Source organism: Artibeus jamaicensis, unplaced genomic scaffold (assembly GCF_021234435.1).
Source record: "Artibeus jamaicensis isolate MK-2021 breed Jamaican fruit bat unplaced genomic scaffold, CSHL_Jam_final contig_415, whole genome shotgun sequence".
Lineage (NCBI taxonomy): Eukaryota > Metazoa > Chordata > Mammalia > Chiroptera > Phyllostomidae > Artibeus > Artibeus jamaicensis.
In genome coordinates, this window is record NW_026521823.1 from 36,984,275 (window position 1) to 36,999,288 (window position 15,014).

General features: G+C 51.3%; 1 long non-coding RNA gene across 2 annotated transcripts in view; it reads left to right on the plus strand.

Annotated features, from left to right (window-relative positions):
• The window catches only part of LOC119037484 (uncharacterized), a 41,613-nt gene that overhangs the window by 12,820 nt on the left and 13,779 nt on the right, over positions 1-15,014 (plus strand). For both annotated transcript variants that reach the window (XR_008391671.1, XR_008391672.1), the window contains exons 3-7: positions 1,026-5,889; positions 6,412-6,620; positions 7,829-8,022; positions 8,340-8,461; positions 8,784-8,953. This is a non-coding gene — a long non-coding RNA (uncharacterized LOC119037484). The remainder of the gene's footprint in view (positions 1-1,025; positions 5,890-6,411; positions 6,621-7,828; positions 8,023-8,339; positions 8,462-8,783; positions 8,954-15,014) is intronic.

Sequence of the window (15,014 nt, forward strand, 5' to 3'; positions counted from 1 at the left end):
AGACTTACTGCCAGAAGTGAGAGCTCATTAGAAATGCTGCGGAGGCTGGGACGGTCCTGAGCACGTGGCGGGGAATCAAAACTCCCTGGGAAGCCTGGTGCTTGAGGGGCACCTAGACCCGTCTTTAAGTAAAATCTCCTTTGAGGTCCACTTAGCATTTTGTAATGCATTGATTTGCAAATTTGCTTTATTGTCCATGTAATGAAAGTGATGGGAGGTTTATTTTTTATCAGCAACTATGAATCGAGTTGGATAATTTTCTTCCAGACAGGAGAGTATCAGGTAAGGATGAGATTTGGTGCATGCAGAATAGGGTCGATCTGTCTCAAAGACCCTGTTTCCTGGGGTTTTCCACAGCCAGCCTCCATGGTCTGTTAATTTGGATGGAGTCTGGAAATGCCCATAGTATCGAACTGATGGAACGGTCAGTCCTTTCAAAGGGCATCTTCATGGGAACAGTGACGACCACATTGCTTTCCTTGGTGTAAACCCTTAGCAATGGAAAGAAGCCATAAGACCACGCTCGTGTTGCAGGAGCACTTAGCTTGCGTTAAAACCGTGATCTGCTGTGGAAAAGGCACAGTGGTACCTGTTTAATGCTCAGGACCCTTTGTCAGGGGAGGATCCTTCTCTAGGCCTGGGGCTCAGGAAACTCAACAGGGAAGCTCCAGTGCCCCTATTGAATTGCTTGGCAAGCCTGTGGTCGGGCCTGGCAGGCTTCCAAGTCGGGCCTGGCCCCGTCTGACCTCCCTAGCCTGTGCGAGCTGGCACGCTCAGAGTACTGGATGGCATGAATGGTCCGCGGCAAGCGCCACCTGAGACACCAATCAACTCGATGCCAAAGGCTGATCTCTTCCACGTGAAGCACCTGACGTCACTTGCTGCACTGACCTCCCGGGTGCACCCCAGAACCCCTTTTTCCCAGGATCCCTGTCGGTTCCTTTTTTGACGTAGGGCTCAGGGACCTCTTTAACTTCTGAACTCTATGTTTTTGGCTGATGATTTATTTTTTTCTTCTCATATAGGCCTCAGCATCGAATAGATTGCCTGCCTGGAGTTCTCTAGTTTGAGATGGTAACATACTTCGTTTTTCTTGACCCCTGGATCTGGTTTCGGAAGTGTTTGCGTGAGACGCAGGAGAGCTGTTTAGATTTTTACTCCTTCCGAGCATAGGGAAATACGACTGCTAGAATCTCACAAATAGCTCATGATTTCCCAGTTCCCTCTGGGGGAGGCCACTGTGATTTTTGTGAATGATACCTGTCCTGCTCCAACCCCTTCGGGGCGAGCCAAATACTCATTCAGAAAAGCAGACAGTCAACTTGAGCGATTCCCCAGTATAATAAAAAAGGCGAGCTGTTTTCTCCTCTTTTCCTTTTCTTTTCTTCAGCCTTCTCCTTCCCTTGGAGTTGGGGTCCGGCCTGCGTCTCATGTCCCCGTGGTCTGGTAGGCCATTGTGGAAGGTCTCATTGTCTATGGGGAATGGGGCAGTGGGGACAGTAGCAGGTAAATGGTCATGGATGGCCACAGGACACTGGAGAACATGAGGAAGGGGCTGTGAGAGCGAGTAATTTTTAATCTGAGGTGTTGCCACAACTGACTGTTGCCCTGACCTGCTCTGAAGGAAGCATACAGGTTCTCTCCAGAATGCACTAGAAGATGTCCGCACACTTGTGCGTCTTGGGGCCGGCGGCCCTGGCTTTGACTCTCATGTCCACCTGTTATTTGTTTCCACATGTCCCAGGGCAAGTCTCTGAGCTTCTAGAAGCTTTAGTAGCCTGTGTCTTTAAAATGTGAATGACAATCCTCTTTTTATGGGTGGTTGTGGAGATTCAATGAGATGAGTGTGTATAGCGTACTCGGCCCAGGGCAAACCCTGGGAAATCCTCAGTGGATGGTAGGAGCCCAAATGATCACAGCGTTGTTGCTGTGAAGAGGAAATCGAGTGACACTGTACACAGGCACTTGTACGTGGGGTTCAGCCATGTTTCCTTGACGGTCACCACACCATAAAATGCTGCTTCGGCACCAGCAGAAGTGTCCAAAAAACTGCAGCATTTGAAGTGTGGTGTCGGTCAATTGGAGGTGAATGAAACGGTGAGGGTGCATCTACACAGGGGACTGGTCAGTTCTGGGGATCTGGGAGCCAGCGGCCAATAGCCGTGGCTCCAAACGTGCGCCACTGTGGCTGCTTCGTGGCCCAGTTTCAGGGCCTTTGAATTTGTGGAACAGAGTGTGTCTGAGGGACACAGCGCCTGCTTGCCACTGTAGTGTGTTTCTTCCGTCGTTGACCGGCTGGTGTGCGGCCTCACGCTTCATCCCCTACAGCCTCGTGACGGCTTGGACCTTCAGCAGGACGTCTTGGAGAGTGGCTTTCTGAGGAAGATGTCCGGGCTGGGAAGAGCTCTGTGCTCAGCTGAGTGGCGCTTCTTCACTCACCCCCAGGAAAGGGAGCCGAGGATGGGCAAGGAGTGGTGGCCCTGGAAGTGGAAGGACAGCTGGGAATCTGGGATCCAGGGCTGAAGACTGTCCAGACTCCAGAGAAAACCGAGGAGCAGGAAGAGGCCTGGAGGAGGGTCAGAGAGAAAACAAGCAGTTTACAGTCCTTACGAGGAAGAGCGAGGCCCCACGTCACCAAGGTCGTGAGCTGCAAAGGGCAAGCAGGAAGGCTCTGGAGCTTACAGTTCACCTTTTAGCTGAACGTTGGGCTAGTTGGGGAAACTTCCAGTGCCTCTTCCTTTGTAAAGTAGGAATAATAAGGATTCCTTGCTCACTGGGCCACTGAGAGGAGCTCGGCGGTGTAGATGGTGGAGTACCGGGTGTGGCTGCTGAGTGCGCTGTGCCTGTTGGAAATGTCAGCTGTTACCGTGTTTACAGAAATGAGGCCAGCAGGTGCAGAACTGGAACAGGGAGGCTTCCTGATGGTTGTCAGTCAGCAGGAGAGGGAGTCAGGGAGCTGCTGTCAATCAGCTAGTCCAACTCAACGCTTCATAGAATGACAAATGAAGAATTAAAATACAGATTGGAAATAAATAAGAGATAAAAGAATAAATGAGGATTTAAGTACAATCAGATTTTAAAACTTGTAGCTCTATCCCAAGCTACAAGTCATCTCTAGAGGTTGGTCATCTCTAAACATTTCACTAAGGCTGTTCAGCTGCAGGTCCTACAAAAAGGGAACATAGGGGAAGGTCCCAGGCTATTGACAGGTAGAAATGAGTACAATTCAGCCCTTTCTTTCTGAAGATAACTGCTGTCAGTAAACACAGATGTTAATTTTATTAAATGAATGTTAAAAGACAGACTTTAATAAGCTTACACAAAGTCAAAAATCCGCGGAATCTCCTTGTATAAGGAGCAAAGGAGTCCTGAAGAACTGGATTTTTTTTAAGGAGAAAAAAGTAGGACACAACAAAATATTTTCTTTGGTTGCAATGAAACTGAGAGAGGAGGAAGAAAACAATTTAATGTAAGAAAAAGGTGCAATAAAAATGTGAATATGGGGAGAAAAAAGAAGAGAAAGCAAAGAAACTGGGGCAGATTCCCAAGTAGCATGCACCGTGGTGACAAAGCCTTGGAAGAATGAGGGCAAACTAACCAAAGCACCTCCGAAGGCTCTGCTTGTAGAAGACATGAAAGAACAAGAGAGGGTCGGCAGAACCTTAGCTTTCTTTTTTATTAGACAAGGATGAAGAGACAAAAATAATGCCATCAAAAGAACAGATAATGGCTCTGGCTGGTGTAGTTCAATGGGTTGAGTGCTGGCCCGTGAACTGAAAGGTCGCTGGTTCAATTCCCAGTCAGGGCACATGCCTGGGTTGCAAGCCAGGCCCCCCAGTTGCGGGTGTGCGAGAAGCAACTGATCGCTGTATCTCTCACACATCAATGTTTCTCTCCGTCTCTTTCTCCCTCCTTTCTTCTCTCTATAAAAAGTAAATAAATGAAAGCTTAAAAAAACATATGTTTGATGCGCCTTAGAAAAATCTTTACATTAAAGAAAAGAACAGAAACTAGGAATGAAGGCATAAACCTGGAGGGTGGAGAACATAGGCGTGAAGGAGGGTGGTCCAGATGGGTGAGGGGTATTCAAGTCGGAAGGCCTGGTGTGCTTGCATTTCAGGGTATGCAAATGAGGATGTCAGAGACATTTCATGAGTGCATTTGTGCAATCAGGGAGGAGCCCTGATTTGTAAAAAGCTGCCACGCCCATACACACCTGTGCACATTGGTACATGCACACACACACACACACGGATGTAGGCAACGAATCTTAAACGATAGTCTCCGAATATAGCAGCAAGCATCTTGAATAAAATACCGGGGAGGGTACAGTTTCTCTCACTGAGGATGGGCATCTCTGTGTGGCTAAGGCTCTCTCTAGTTCTACAGAGGGACCGACCTCGTCAGTGAGGCTCGTAACGTGTTGGGCTTCAGAGAGACCCTGAGCCTGTCCAAAAGGATGATGCATAAACGGAGCCCCATGACCAGACCAGCGACCATGTGTGTTTGTCCTGTGTTCTGAACACAACCCCTTTTCATGCATCCTGGGCTCTCTCTGTGTCTAATGTGCCATCGTTTTCCCAGCTTAGTTTCACAGCGGAGTGCATTTGAAGAGACATCAATTTCATGCCTTGTACGATTATTTACCTCTCTTACAACAGGTACCAGAAACTTTGGTGAGATTTGAGGTGAATTTTGACTCAGCAATAATATTTCTACGGGCTCTCAACCGTAACCTAAATACCCTTGCGTCACTTCCAAAGCCACCTTTGGAGGAGCACCTTTTATGAGTCAGTTGTGTGGATGAGTTTGTTATTTAAAAAGGCAAACTGGGAACAGGTAAACACTAAGAATGTTTAATGTTGGGCGGGATGGCAAAAAATGTTTAATGACAGATACTATTTTTAAAAATTTTTAATTGTTGTTCAAGTACAGTTTTCTGCCTTTTACCCCCACCCCAGCCCAACCCCCCAGCCCTCCCCACCTCCCTCCCATTTCCACCCCCCTTGTTATCGTCCATGTGTCCTGCAAACCCTAAAAAAAAAGGTCCTATTGTCTGTACCTTTGCTGATTGTTTAATGAAATTTCTTATGGAGAAGTTATCTGCAGATATCCTCACCCATCATCATCAGTGAAACTGGTATGATTTCCTTACTATACGGAACGAAACAGGTCAAACGTTTGGCAAAGTTGATATGCTCTTCAGTTTTAGAAAAGGCCGGGAGCCTTTTCTTGATGCACAAGGTGACTACAGACCTGATCATTCACTGAGCTATGTGACAATGGTTTCTGCATCTGTCCTCCATGCAGAAAGGGATGCTCTTTGCTTTCTCAGAGGGAATGGGAACCCCTCTCAGGTGGGATGTCGTAACCCCCAAACTCACACTGTGGCCTGCACAGAGTGGTGCTTAACACTCGTTGGGGGGATTGAAATAGTCACTTAGCATTTTCCCGACTCTAGGCTAGTCTCTGGCTCTCGCGTTTGCCTTCACCGCCCAAGGAAGGCCCCTCAGGAAGCGACAGTGGGGTGGGGACCGAGGGAGGGCTGCTGACCGAGTGGAGGAGACATTCACTCAAACCACATCTGACAAACCAGAAAAGTAAGGTTGCCTCGAACAACTCGCTTTTATCTGCCTGGAGTGTATGAGAACATACGTGTTCAGTGTGTTCCTCAGGGCGCTCTGAGCTTCGGTCCCCAAGCTCCTGCCACAGGCGCCCGGGACATCTGACCAGGCCTGGAGGGGGACGTAGCGTGTGTCCATAAGGAAGAGTGATTAAGGAGTCGCCACCGTCCCCACCACTTTTTCCATCTGTTGCTGCTGCAAAGAGTCTGGAGGGAGAAGCCATCCCCGGCCAAAATGACGTGGGCGGATGCAGATGGACTCTCAGGTACTCGTGTTCTGAGGATGGTTGGGATTTGCCAAAAAAGCTGTGCCCTTGGCTGCCAATCACAGGAAAGAAGCAGAGTCTTCCTGGCCTCAGGGCACTGCCCTCTGTGTGGTCGGGAATACACTCCTCTCCTGTTAGAACAACGGGGTCTGTCTCGGCGGGAAGGTGCTTTTCAGGGCAGGCTTCGTTCTTATCCATGTGTCAGGCTGAGGGGAACATGACCACTTCATTTCATTTCATTTCATTTTATCTTTAGTAGCTGTTTTTAGAGAGTGGTTATATTGATGAATATCATGAGACATACTCACTAATTTTTCCGAAGGCTGTGAATTAGTTTGTATCTATCTCTCTTTGAGTATATGAAGTGTTTACTAATCGTAGGGCCTGGCTTAAAAGTTATTTTTTTCAAAGCTTAATTTTGGTTGATGCATAAACTGTATTTAATACATGGTATCCTTCAGCGCACAGATAATTTGTGCTGCAAGCATTTGTCAAGGTTCATATTCTATTCTTCTCACACAGTGAACTGTTTACCATCTGTGAAGAAGATGGGGTAGCTGTCCACCAAGCCAATTTCTCATTTTTCCTGGTGACACAGCTACACTATTTTTCTCAGAAGAGGCCATCTAGTCCTAGACAAAAGGATGTGGGCAGAGATTACGTGTGCCGTTCTCGGGCCGGTGCGGGAGAGCGATCCTCCGCCTCCTCCCCCTCCCACCTGTCTGACAAAGGTGAGCTTTACCCAGAGTGAGGGGCGGCTGATGGCTTGGTACCTGCTGACACTTGCTGAAGGGTCTGCTTTGCTAAGGGACCCAGAGAAGGCGAGAGTGACAGTTATTCACAGGGAGATGTCGGTGTTTCTCAGAGTTGAGGGTGCCAGGAGCCACGCGTGAAATTACTGTTGAGTGAAAGCATCCCTTTGTGCTGCCCTGGAAAAAGAGGCGAGATGCCTTTTCTAAGTAGGGACGGGGCGCTTCACCTGCCACAGGGTGCTCGGGAGCAGATCTGCTTGCAAGGGAGCTGTGCTCTGGATGCTGCTGGCCTAGATCCGAGAGACAAAGTTCCTAGCTGCACACACACCCTGGACCACCTCCCCCGCCTCCCACCATGGGGTGCCTGCCAAGAGCTGTCTTTGGCTCCATCCTTCACTGACACTCAAGCAAAATGGTTCTTGCCGGGCCAGCAGGTGCAACATACTTTCTCTTTTCAGATCTTCAGGCATTTTCTCCTTCGGGGACTTCCTGGGACTGTGATGTACCCAGAGGGCTCCATTATGTGGCTCAGCTTAGGCGGGGAAACCTTCGTGGTGGGGGATTTACTGTTTCTGTAGCTCAGAGACTGACACGTCCAACCAAATTTGAGACTGAGTGGATAGACTTGTAGAGACCGGTCAGATTGCTAAATGTGGTGACCAGTATCCACTAGTGGAAGACTTGTGAATTAATTTGTATCTCTTTCCGAATATTTAAATTATTTCCTGTCTGTGGAGCCCGTCTTGGGACTGGATTATCCAGACAATGTTCCAAATGCCGTTTTCTTCTTGCCAGTGCCGGCAGGCAAGCTCGGAGCCCCCCTTCCTCCGGTTTTCGTGAGCTTTTTACTTTGTAAAAATAGACACCAAATCAAGGTCCAACCAATCTACTTGTACCAACCTACAACCGTTAGGACAGAAGACTAGGCATTTAAATTCCTATTTTAATAATGAGTTAAAACGAGAACACTTTTATTCAAAGACGTCTATGCGTCGGGGTAACACGGGGGTGTTTTTGCATTATTTGGCACAGTCCATCTGGAATTTTCCAGGATCGCAGGTTTCCAGTTGCAGGGGATGGCAGAACGCTGCTGGATGGGGTCTGTCTTCTTGTATGGAAGTAGATAGTTTACTGAAGAAAGGGGTGGCCGTCTAAACTCTGCTGTTGTCTGTCTCTAACTTCCTGAGGTTCCCAGACGGAAGGGACAAATCCATTCAGCAGTTTAAGGATCCAGGACTAAGAGCACTGATACGGGGTTTCTGACCAGCGAGACACCTCTCCGCACCCACAGGCCTGCAGGGGTAGACAGGACGGTTGCCATGGTGCACTAATGATGCTGTTTGCCATAGAACGGAATGCCAGCCTGCTGAGCACGCACAAGGTCAGCCTTGGGGGGTTGGGAGGAAGACAATGGCAGAGGTGGTCAGGAACCCCTCACTGAGCACGCTTCTGTCCTGGGCTTCCGGGTCCTCCCAGAGGCCAGGAGGAGGGACGGCGGGGGTCGTTTGCTTACTCAGTTTGCATGTGAGCATATGTGTGTTCACATGTGTGCACACACGCAACAGCATTGTGGCCAGTGTTGGGTATTTGAGGGGTGGTGTGAATGGCAGGCCCATGTTCAGTGGTTTGCAGCTTGGCCCCTTCTGCAACCCTGGCCATCGTTAGCTGTGTTGAGTCGTGTATTTCTTTCTGTGTCAGTGTGTCAGTGTGTCTGTCTGTCTGTCTCTCTCTCACACCCCCGTGGAGAAGCGTAGCTGGCCACCAAGGAGGAAGTGAAGCAGGTTACAGCTGAAGGTTGCACCCTGCCCTGCACCCCGTGGGTGAGCCCTGACTACATTTTCTCTGGGGACAGCCCGGAACATACACACAGTGAGCAAACCGTCTCAGTGGGCCTCGGGATTTCTAGAACCTCAAAAAAAAAAAACCCAAAACCTTGAAAAGTGTGCTTTCCTCTCCGAACGCCTGCACAGCTCTGCAGACCCCCGGCTTGGGTGGCCTGGGTGGCCTGGGTGGCCTGGGTGGCCCGGGTGGCCTGGGCAGGGGCTCTGGCCCGTGTGCTCAGTGAGCTGGGCAGCCTCAGCGGCTCTCGGGAGGCCTTCCTGTGCTTCCTGACCCTCATGTCTCTCCCTCTTCTTCCTGCAGGGGCCGGAAAACAGAGAACGGCTCTGGCGTCTGGTCTCCTTCTGTCCGAGGGCCTATGGGCGAGGCCCTTTCCAGGCCATGTAACCAAGCAGAAGCCCCCAGGGGCTCTTAAACTCAGGCTTTGCCAGACCAAGAATTCCTCGTCTGCCGCCAGTCTGATGTTCGTCATGGTGAGTGGCGTGTTCAGGAGCCCCGTGACAGGTCTAATGGTGGATGCATTTGGAATGTTCTCTAAAATGCCCCTGCAATGGGAGGAAAACACACGTGTCCAGGAGGAGTCCTGTGTGCAAACCCGCAGCGGGCAGAGGTCACACTCACGCTGCTGAACAGCTGAGTGCTTATACCCTGTTCTGTTGGCAGGCAGCGGTCTCTGGTGCCGGGGCATGCTTTCTCCTCATTAGCCCCACGCCCTTAATTAAAATGAACAGGAATAATGGGAATCAGGGAGGCTGGTGGCTTGCAGAACCCGGAGTTAATGGGAGCGGGGAAGGCAGACGGTGGAGAAGTTGATTCACTCTGATAGCGAATAAACTGCGTCCTTCCATGAGCCTCCTAGGAGTTACTTTGCTTTAAGTGAAGTGTATGATGAATCACTGCCACCCTGCTGCGGCACCACCAATGGGGACCTTCTGGTGGCCAGAGCCCCGGTTCGACGCGGTGACCATTCTACCGCGGGTGTGTGCAGGTGTGTGCACGTCTATGCACCGGGGGCTGTGGTCCACAGCCAGCGTGACCACGTGTGATCACCGTTGGCAGGTTTGCCCCAAGGCCCCCCTGCTCACGGCCTCCGCCTGAGCACGCTGCACTTGTGAGGCCCCCGTGCCCCCTCACCTGTCCCCTGAATCATGTTAAAGGGAAAACTGCACTGAGGGAAGGGGGGGGCGAGTCCGGCAAACTGTTTCCCAGCAGAAGAGAAATTTTCACTCTGTGAGAAAAAAAACAAAAAAAAAAAGCGGTGGCTGATGGGTCTCCTGCTGATTCTATTCCCCTGGGAAATTTCTCTAATTTTTGCTGCTCAGTTAAGCATTGAATGTCACTGTGTCAAATCTCCCTACTGTTCCCAGGGCTGCATGTGACTCTGAGAGCAGTTGAGACACCTGTATGTTGTCCCCAGGCGTAGGGGGTGGGGGAGGGGCTGGGGGAGCGCATGGTGTCTGTCTGGAGGGTGGCTGGTTCCTATGGTGCAGAGCAGCTGCTGGGCCGCGGGGGAGCACAGCTGGAAGCAGGAGCGATTCCATGTGTCCCAAGCAGCTGGGCGCACGCTTCTGCTGCTTAGAGGACGTCGGAGCAGCACTCGAGGGGGTGGAGGTGGTGGCGAGGGAGGGATGGCATCTCCAGCTGGACTCCGTCTCACTCTGTAGCGCTGTGTGCCCACTCACCCCCCTGTCCCCTCAGGACGGTGTGCCCCAGAGACGTAGTCCTGGGTGGTGCAAGGGAAGAACCCCAACTTACAAGCCAAGATGTCTGGGTTTCGGTCCACACACGGGTGACCTAGCTGCAATATCATGCTGACAAAGGTCCCTGTGTGTCCTAGGGCACGTGGACAGAGGACACCAGCTGGGGTGGAGGGGCTCGGCTCCCGGGGGAGGGCCGTGTCTGGGGAGCTAGATTCCGTTTTGCGTGCCACACTCGAGGGGTGGGGCGGTGAAGATAAGTCAAAACAGGCTCAGAGGCAGGTGACCGGGCAGGGAGGATGTGAAACCAAGTCGCATCAGGAACTCACGGGGCGGGGCCGGGGGCGGGGAGGCGGGGTCGAAGGCCCCCTCGGGTCCTGCAGAGGTGTTTGAGGGGAAGGCACTGGCCGGACAGCTGTGGGGGGCAGGGGTGAGGAGAATCCGAGTCTTCTGGGGAGGCCCTAGGCGGGCTGGGGACCCCGGCAGGCATGACCGAAAAAGACATGTGAGTTGCTCATAAGGAAGTTACCTTAATAGCTGCAAAAGTTCAAGGATACTTTATTTGATTCTTTTTTCAGTTGTTATTCTATTACAGTCGTTCCAGTTTTTCCCACTTTGCCCTCCTCACACAGCCCACCCCCCACTCCCACAGTCCATCCCCACACCGCTGTCTGTGCCCATGGGTCCTTCACACACTTTAGATTGTGTTTTGGGGTAATCACACCGGATGCTACGACTCTGATTGAGAGCATGGCGATCTTCGTGCAGTGGTGTGTAAATGGACGGCAGGGGCGTTGGCACGTGATTTTTAGGACAGAATCCTGCCTTTTTGGTGATGGCAGGCTGCAGCCACTGGTTCCATACCTGCTCCTAAACTTCCTGCTACTTTTGAACTACGGGTGTAATCAATGCTGAGGTCCATTTCCCTCTCCTTCCCCACCCCTGCCCAGTTTCCTCCCACTCCTGGCCCTGCTCCTGGCACCCAGTGGGACCCACCCCACTGGCCACTGGTCCCACTGAAAATCTGTGGTGGGTCTCTGTGGTGGAGCTGGGGGTAGAGCCGAAAATACTGAAAGGATTCACGTCTTTATCTGTGTTTTAGAGGAATCGGCGTGGTCTTCTATAACCACCAAGTTTTGGTGATCATTCTGCACTCGCCTACGTGTCAAGTGGCTTCATCAGAATGTTGTTCTCACAACTTATCAGGCACACACTAGTCAAGTACATTATCAGAAACTCAAGTCTCACTGGGGTCGTTGAACGTGGCTATTTCATTTTGTTATTGGCTTATCTCTTTTTTAAGTTACTCTTATCTTTCAAACACAGTTGACAGTCCGTATGGTATCGGTTGCAGGTGTACAGCAAAGGGACACTTACATAACTTATGAAGTAGTCCCTGCCCCCAGAAGCCCAGCACTCACCTGGCCCCAGACACACTCAGGATCACATTACTGACTGTAGTCCCCAAGCTGTACTTTATATCCCTGTGGCTAGTTTGTAGCTGGCAGTTTGCACCCCCCTTTTCTCCCAGTCCCCTAGCCTTCCTTCCCAAAGCCCTGTGCCTAACCCACTCTTACTGCCCTTCCCCTCTCAGCTGAAACACCCCTTCCAGGGGCTGGCTTCACTTTAGTGGTGCCCTGAGTGGAAGCAGGCTCTGTCACATACCTCGTGTCAACCACCGCCCTTAGGTGGCTGTCTGGGGGTCCCTGTTACTCTGTGTCTCCGCCTCGAACTGTGTGCTCCAGGGGGGAAGGTGCTGGGTCTGCTCAGTTCTCTGCTCTGGCCCCAGGCTCTGCTGCTTGGGGGCCTGGTATGTTGGAGGAGCTCAGCACATATTTGATGAGAGAGTGGGAGTCAGGAGAGGCTCACAGTGGGAAGGAGGGGGTCACTGAAATTCAAGCCAGCGTTCCAGGTCACAGCTGCGGCTGATAAAGACTGTGGCTGATGCGTCTGGGCTGGTAATCTGGGGGCTTGTGGACCCCTGTGGACCCTGAAGCTCCTCGCAGCTGGTAGATGACTTTCCTCGAAGGAATGTTGATCAGTGGGCAGAGTCTCCCGGGGCGGGCCCTCTCTCTGGCACCGTCATCCACAACGTATCCTTCCAGTGAGTCAGAACCACCTCTGGGCATTTAAAATGCAGATGTTGCCCCCTCCCCGGCCTCTACGCCGCTGTACAAATTGAAACATACCCCGAATCAGAATTTCTGGGGAAGTTCCTGACATCGCTACCTTTCAGGTAGAAAAAAATAGGTCAGCTTTCGAAGGGCAAAGAGAAGGATTTTATTTCTTCTTGCACAAACACATGGACGTTCTCTGGCTTCCTTTTACTCTCATCCTCCCCCACGCCTGCCCTTTCGTGTTGTCTTTGTGGAGAAGGTCTTACCCGAATCTCCGGAGACAGACGGAGAGACAGCCCCGACCCGGGAAAAGGCAGGCCTGGCCCTCAGTCCTTCCCGGAGGCGGTGGGTGGCGCGGCCTCACAGACCCGGCAGCACACACTGAGGCCCGTGGCCCGCTGGGGGGAGGCTTCTTGTAAAGCAGGGCCTTTGGGAGCCCCTGGGACGAACTGGCTGCTACTGTCACAGCCGAGTTGCACGCTGCTCCCCTTTTTAAGCTTCTGGAAAGAATTCTGTCAAAGCAACATGAGGTGGCACAGATGTCGTAACTCTTCAAGTCTTTCTGAGCATGTGACACCCTTCTTTGGTTCTCAAGATGAGCATCAAGTCTTCGTCTCCCTGAGCCACTCAAGGGACGCGCAAGTCGGCCCTGGGCGGGGCCCTGTCTCCGGCCCCCTCGATGAGTGGACCCACAGCCAGCGTACAAGTTGCTTGTCCACCTCACTCAGTCCCACTGGGTTAGGGACACTGGTGGCAGGTGTTGCAGCCCAACCCTTTCACTTAGGAGAACACATAGTGCAACCAAGTTGGCAGGCGACTTGCAGGCGGGAAGCAGAGGTAGCCCTGACCTTGGAGCTGCGGTGGAGTGGTCGGGTTCAGGGCTTGGTCTGAAGGCAGAGCCCACGGCGTCTGCTGGACGCGAGGTAGCGAAGTAACAAGTTATTGGAGGAGTGACGCCAGGTCTAGGGTGGGACACATCTGGGCAAGTTCCGTGGCCACGGACACTTCTGGAGGCTCAAATTTGGGTGGCTCCTGGCAGCAGGCAGGCCGTCAGGAGTAAGCACCTTCTGTCCAGCGGCTGCAGGACATCCCTCAGTCAGTTATCTCTCTGAAGGGGGTTTACTTGTTGTCCTTTGCCCTACACCAGCAGCATGTCCTGTTGCCTTTAGGCCAAAGTCCAGGCCAGCCTAGCGGCATTCGGGACCTCTGCTCACCTCGTCGGCCCGTCTCCAGCCCCCCACCCCGCCACCCCAGGACAACACAGTCTCGTACCCCTGCCTGGCTTCATGCTCCCTACCCCCTTCTCTGCCTCTCAAGAGCCTTTGGAAGAGTTAAAATTCTGCCTCCTCCAAGTTCACTCTCCATATTTTCAACAATGAAATTATTTCTCCACCAGAGCTTGATCTGGACATTCGGTCTAGTCTCTGTTTAATTTTTCTCTTTGTCTTTAAATGGATATAATACTAGTTATATATGGTACATATTGTTTTTTGTGTGACAGCCATATAGCACTCTACTATGGCTTTTATTCATGCAAGGCCTCCATTACTAGATTATATGCTGTATCCCAGTCTAACCCAGACTTTTAGACCCTCAGTACGTGATTTGAATCATACGATGAATAAAGGTGGAACGGGGTTAAGAGAACAGTTCTAAAGCATCGAATGTCACTAACTACAGCTACTGCGGGTATAAGGGGGAAACAGTAAAGTGCTTGTAAAGGCATGGAAATAGGGTAGCTTCTGTTTCAGATGAAGCCAGCACTCTGCAAATAATCCAGTATCTATTTCCCAGCCTCCTTTGCAGTTAGCGCGGTCATGCAACTAGCTCTGGTCAATGAAATGTGCGTGGGAAGCCAGCCCTCACTCTGGCAGACTCTTCGCCTCCCTACTGCTCCTGCTGCAGTGATCCTGAAGCCACCTGCTGATGTGCGGATCATGGAATAAGTGGAACCCGGATCTGGGTTGACCAGTTGGACGGGGACCCTACCACCTCACATTGGACTTTGCAAGATAATGCAGTAAATTGTTGTTGTGCTACACCAGTGAGATTTTGATTTATTTGTTGCCTCAGCATGGCCTGTCCCACCCTGACTACAACGTTTTGAAGAAATCTGCATGGGAGGGCTGTGATCAGCCACCCGAGAGAACACGGTCGGAAGTGGTCTACCTGTAGGCTTTGCAGGCATTGGACGTCACATTCTAGGTGATTGAGAGGAATCATGGAGACGGAAACAGAATATGATTGGAAACAAACAAATGACAGAAATCTAATCTGTTGTGATATACTATGTTTCAGAAGGGGGATGTATATAAAAGGGAGATTAGGCACCAGAAGTCAGTAATGACCTTGAGAGAGGATGTCCTGGCTGAATGGCGCAGAGCAGCATGTGGGCCTTAGGGAAGATGGAACCACACTGTGGATGCGCCAGGCTTCGGGGCCAGATGCCATTCCAAGTTTGGATTGCGTGCTTCCTGCTCCTGCAGTGAAACCATGCTTTCGGTGGGACCTCCTGATAAAATTTCACTCGCCATAAGTTTATTCAAAAGGAGGGAAGGCCCTCACATGCTATCCTGTCTGTTAGCTGATTTTATCGATAGATCATTCCCTTTGCAAATTAATTCTCTGGCCACACAAGTTACTTGTAGCATCTTCCGTAAGGCAGTTAGCGGACACAGGACAGATGGAGCCACTCTCAGTGTGCTGTGGAAGTGCGGCCC